Source organism: Trichechus manatus, unplaced genomic scaffold, assembly GCF_000243295.1.
Source record: "Trichechus manatus latirostris isolate Lorelei unplaced genomic scaffold, TriManLat1.0 scaffold00021, whole genome shotgun sequence".
Lineage (NCBI taxonomy): Eukaryota > Metazoa > Chordata > Mammalia > Sirenia > Trichechidae > Trichechus > Trichechus manatus.
In genome coordinates, this window is record NW_004443957.1 from 16,480,046 (window position 1) to 16,486,045 (window position 6,000).

The window sequence follows — 6,000 nt, forward strand, 5'->3', positions numbered from 1 at the left end:
TTGGAGTTCGTAAACAGTATTTTTTTTTAAATTTATTTAAATATTTATGAAGTTGAAATTTGTTTTGTCACAAATGCCTAGATTGTTTTCATAATTAGTTTTTGTTGTGTTGTTTCTGTAGGAATGAAAACGTCACTTAAATATGCAACGCAAAGAACTTAGTTGAGTAATATACAAAATTTTCCTTGCGTAGTTGTAAAAACAGAATTGACATTCTTCTTGACTAAACCATTTTTTCTGTTTTTTGGCATGACCTCTTTATTTTTAAAGCAATTTGGCCTTTGTAAGCTTTTGTTATAGTGTAGATAAATACTTTTATTCCATCAAATTGGAAATTGATTCACTTTGGAGACATTTCTTAAGTACCTGACAGCTACAGTTCAAAGATTTTTTTTTCCTCTTGTTTATAACAACATGTAGAATCCTTCTAAGCCATCATCCAATGTCTTAAATTCTCTTTTACCAAACCAAGCACCATCCTGCAGCTGTAATTCAGCACTTTCAACTGCCTACTTGATTTCTTGAGTCCACATACAGAGCCTTTGCTGTACTCCAGCTCTTCTGTGTAGAGCAGATTATTGCCAAGTGGGTCTCAAACCCCATTTAAGCGACTTCTAATACAAATTTTTCCTTAATCTGTTACTCCACTGGACCATATGTAAAAACCAAAAACATTTCTTACTAGAACAAATGACTCCCTAACAAGAGCATCCTGTTTCTGCAGTGTTGTTACTCATACATTCTGATTAAAGTCTGTTTTGATATCATATATGTGAAAGTACCTTTTGGCTAAATAAGACTCAGAGTGTACCTATTTATGATGATGACTATTAGGAAAAGTATATCCAGATGCTCCAGATTTCCTCCTCATGATACTTCCTCCTAATGGATACCTCTGTTCCACTTTGCTTGGAAGGACAAAACTTAAGCAAATATACAGCATATGGACTAGAGCCAAAAATACATCCTTTCTTTTCTTAAACTCAAAGTAATAGTATTCCTATGCCAGTCTAAACTATAACAGTTAAACAAATTGAGAGTAGAGATGTGGGACATTTGGCTACAATTAAGTGATAGCATTCTTTTATGTATTATATTTTAGGCAGTAGAGGGTCTGATTATGATCAGTGTAAAAATGGCGTGGCAGTCATCTGACCTCCTCTGACTTCATGAGGGGGAGAGAGAATCACCATCAGCATTGGCCCAAGGCTGATTCCTATGAGGTAGAGGTCAGTCATACTTCTACTCTCCAAACTTTTTACCAATTCTGACACCAGCTGTCTCTCCCACGGCACTCTCTGCTTCTCTGTTGCGCTCGATAATTTGTTTCAATGGCCACACACAACTCATAGACCATCCTCACAGTTATAGGGTTTATTAGGGAAGTAACAGGTTACAATTTAGGATCAGGAACAACTCAGTTCTTCAATCAGGACCGCTTCTTCTCAGTGGTGCCTGCAGGCAGGCCTCTCTCTGGCTTTCAGCCCCTCAGCCCCTCTGCCCTGCTTGGGCAAGTGTTATTATCTTTAGCTCCACCAGTAAGCCTCGGCCTGAAGGCACTCAGACCTCTTCGCTCTGTGTGTCAGCACACCCACTGTAACCACCTTGCTCCATGGGTGGGGAAGCCAACTGCACTGTCTTGCACTGTTCTCCTGGTTCTGCTGCCGCCATTTTTCTGACCCTGCTTCTTGCTGTCTTGCACTGTCTGCGGTGTTACAGCTCTCTCTGTCTGTCTCCTGGGTGTAGGAGGTTCTCAGTTCAGGGACCCCGGGTCCAAAGGACACACTCCGCTCCCGTCTCTTCTTCTTGGTGGTAGTGAGGTCCAGCCCCCTCACTCTGGGATTGGCTTTCTTTTTTAAGCCTAGTGGGATGGCAAAACTGACCAGTTCCCTTGTTAGGGTTCCATATACCTTATGTGCATGGTCTCACACCCCACAGTGGTTCCATGCCCCTTATTTGCATTCTTAGCAGTCTGTCCAGTCCCCTTGGTGGGCCACAAATAACTATTTGCATAATCCCACCCAATCATTTTGTAGGAGTCACAAAGACTATGGCTTGAAGGGCCATATTAAGTAATACACTGCGCTGCAATCAGGTAGACAATATGTTTTGCCACAGCTTTTTCTGCAATTGATGCAGATTCAGTTCTGCTAAACTTTTGACTCAGAAATATATCTCCAGCACATTCTTTGGCTTTATCTAGTTTTTATTTGGAATTGGTTCAACAGTTGACTTAACCTAGATTCATGAGGTTCAGCAAAGTTGCCTCAAAAACTTGATGTAAGAGAAAAATGGTAAGTTTACAATAAAAGCCAAATCAAGGTATCACGTTGTAGCAAATGTCATGTGATTTGTTGTCAGTAAGTAGGCATCCTGTCTGGCCTTGCTTTGGATCTTTTCAGATTTACAGAGTCATCCAACATATTGTGGAAATCAATTTGTGGTATCAAATCTAACTTTTGATACCCAGGCTAAAGAGGAAGTCCTATAGTATTTTTGTTATGTTTCTCGAGTTTTTTGACAAGTTGAAATATCTTACTGATATTACCTTGTCCTTGTACCAGACAAGCATGAGATACTCTTGAGACTGCCTCATTTAAGGCCATTTGCTTGAGCAATTTGGTAGAACCATCTGTTTGACATCTATATCTATGGACCAATGATTCTTAACCTTTTATAGGGTCATTAACTTTATTTTAAATAAATGTCATAAATAGCGAGGACTGTCTCCCCAGAAAGTATACATCCATGCAAAATTAATTAAAATTTCTTGAACAGAAAAAGTTCAGGAAAATCACCTTCCTCCCCCTGCTTAACAAACTCCAGTGTTCACTGCCCGTAAATGGCACTATCATCTACTAGGTAGTTGCCCCCAGACATAAACCTGGGAGTGGAATCATCCTTGATTGCTCTCTGCCCTTCATCCTACATTCAGTCAATTATAAGGTCCACCTAATTCTCTCTACTCCTACTGCCACCACCCTAGTCCAAGCCACCAGCATGTCTTTCCTGGCATGTGGTAGATGCTCAATAAATTTTACCAAGTGAATGAATGAATAAGTGGGGACAGATAAAAGGATATAAATAAGATCATTTGAAATCTTGTTTTTTTCCTACAGTGCTGTTCTGAATGGCTATAAAACAGAAAGGTTTTATTGGGAAGAGTCTAATCAAACATGAGTAAACATCCTACGTAAACTTTGCATTTAGAATTGAATAAAGAGTATGTCCTCCAGGTAAAGGCAGTTTGATATTCACTACTTCTCAGTAACAGCAACCTCTTAACCTCCTTTCAGAAAAGTTTGATTTACCCAGTTGGCTCTTTCAGTTTATTGTTCTTTATTCTTGGAGGCTGTCATGGTTTGAATTATGTCCCCCAAAAAATGTGTGTATCAATTTGGCTAGGCCTTGATTCCTGGTACTGTGTGATTTTCCTGTATGTTGTAAACCTGCCTCTAGGATGTTAATGAGGGAGGATGGGTGGCAATTGTGTTAGTAAGGCAGGACCTGATCTACAAGACTGGATTGTGTCCTGAGGCAATCTCCTGAGATATAAAAGAAGTGAGCAGTGAGACGGGGGGACCTCATACCATCAAGAACGCAGTGCCGGGAGCAGAGCGCGTCCTTTGGACTGGGGTCCCTGCGCCGAGAAGTTCCTAGTCTGGGGGAACATTGATGAGAAGGCTGACAGAGAGAAAAAGCCTTCCCCTGGAGCTGATGCCCTGAATTTGGACTTTTAGCCTACCTTGACTGTGAGGAAATAAACTTCTCTTCGTTACAACCACCCACTTGTGGTATTTCTGTTACAGCAGCACTAGATGACTAAGACAGAGGCTCACCTCTGACTTCCCAGTTTATTTTTAGAAAATATTTTCAGCACCACACATCTCAGTTCAGTGGGTAAACAACCCAAAAGAAATTCAAGATGCCCTGTAGGGTGAATATATTAGTTTGGACTTAAACTGCTTATCGTGGACCTTCTGGTGGCCTCTTGGTTTAGAGCTGACTCAAATTGTAGAATAATACAAGAGCGAGTGGCACCTGTGGCAGTGCTCTGTGCTATGCAAAATAATGGGCCCCAGGAGCAAAACCAGAACAAAAGAAAGCAAAGAATCTGCTCTCCTTACCAAGAAACTTCTTTGTATTCTTTGGTGGCTTTTCTGCCATGAATACTTTTAAGTATATATTGGCTGTGAAGATGAAAACTGTGACGTTTTTCTTGTTTTGAATGCAACAGTGTAGTAGATAGAGAAAGTGTATGTGTGTTTTAATTACTAATGCAACTAAAGGGATGAGCAGGGAACTACCATCAGCTTTAAATTTCTGGTAGGTGGCAAAGGATAAGTTGTAGATTCACACTAGGAAAGAAATGCAGATGCCCCCTAACCAACCATTATCGAGGCCGCACGTACAGCAGAAATTTTCAATCCTGGCCATGCATTTTAATCACGTGGGAGGCTTTAAAAAATTCCAATGTTGGACCCCACCCCGCGCCAAAAAAAAAAATCCTGACCTAATTGGTCCCATGTGAATCTAATGAGCAGCTAGGGCTGAAACCTACTGTGCTTGGAGGATAATCCCTTCTATGTACAAGATAAAAACAACAAACACACAAATTCTGATCTTTCTTACCATAAACTTCAAACTTTAGAGGGGTGATCCTCAGAGGAAGGGGTTAGAGGAGCACACTGCGTGGGTGAGGGGAGAGCTTTTCAAACTACTCCTGCTGCCCCCTCCTCCCTGCCCCCTTCCCTTTCTCTTCGTCATAATATAAACTACCGATCACCCATCTTTTCTCCCAAGCATCACTAACGTAGTGAGCCACTGCGACAGATAGGCGCATTTTATCCCTCAGAAACATTGAAGGAGTAAAAAGTTGACCACTGTGTTAGAAAGTCATTTTTATTTTAAATAAATGAAACAAGGTAGTGGCATAAACTAATTACTACAACTGATCTTAATTTGATTATCAAATATCTAAATTCCATTCCCTTTTATCTCCCAGTTAGTGGCATTTTCCCACTTGTGTTGTTAAAATTTGATGTGAGTAGTATCATATGCTTGAATTGTGCTGGGGTCTTTTTTCCCCACTGGGGGATAAAATGACCAGATGTTATGGCATCATGGGGAGTATTGCAACCACATTCCCAAGAGCTATTGGTAGCTCTCTTCTTTTACTGTTTGTTAATGCAAAGACCTTGATTTGGCAAGATTAACTGATACAATTGGAAACTTGATACGAAACCTTAGTAAAATTGAACTTCCCACACTCTTTGGAAGTCTGCCGGGTGGCGCAAATGGTTAAGCCCTCTACTACCAGCCAAAAGGTTGGTGGTTGGGTTCGAACTCACCCAGCAGCATCTCGGAAGACAGGCCTGGGGATCTGCTCTGGAAAGATCGCAGCCTGGAAAACCCTATGGAGCAGTTCTACTCTGCACACATGGGGTTGCCCTGAGTCGGATTCTACTCAGCGGCAACTAACAACACTCTTTGAGAGGAGTCTATAGGAGTGTTAAGGCAATCTGGGGTCACAAATGGCATTAGATGAGGGTTTGTTGGCAATACGGCCCAGGCATAAACAGCTTTCTTCAAAACTAGATGCAGCAGTGCTGACAAATTTGTGGAAAGTATAACTAATGTCGTGGAACAGTTTGTATAAAAACTGTTAAATGGGAACCTAATTTGTTGTGTAAACTTTCACCTAAAACACAATAAAGTATTTTTTTAAAAAAATTGAAACAAACAAAAACTAGACACAGCTGAGCTTCCAGGAAATCGCAAAAGCAATACGTGAAACCTGGTTAGAATTTTTAACTTGGGATTATAAACCCAGGATTTCTTTACGTGAATTCTCTCTTCAGAGTATATTTGATGAAGGTAATATTTCACCAAAGCTGGAGTTTTTGTTTTTTTTTCAATTGTTCTAAAAGTTAAATGAAGTATTCTCTGGAGGTTAGCCTTTGCTTTTTCCTCGCTGCTAGGTGGCACTCTAGGATAGCA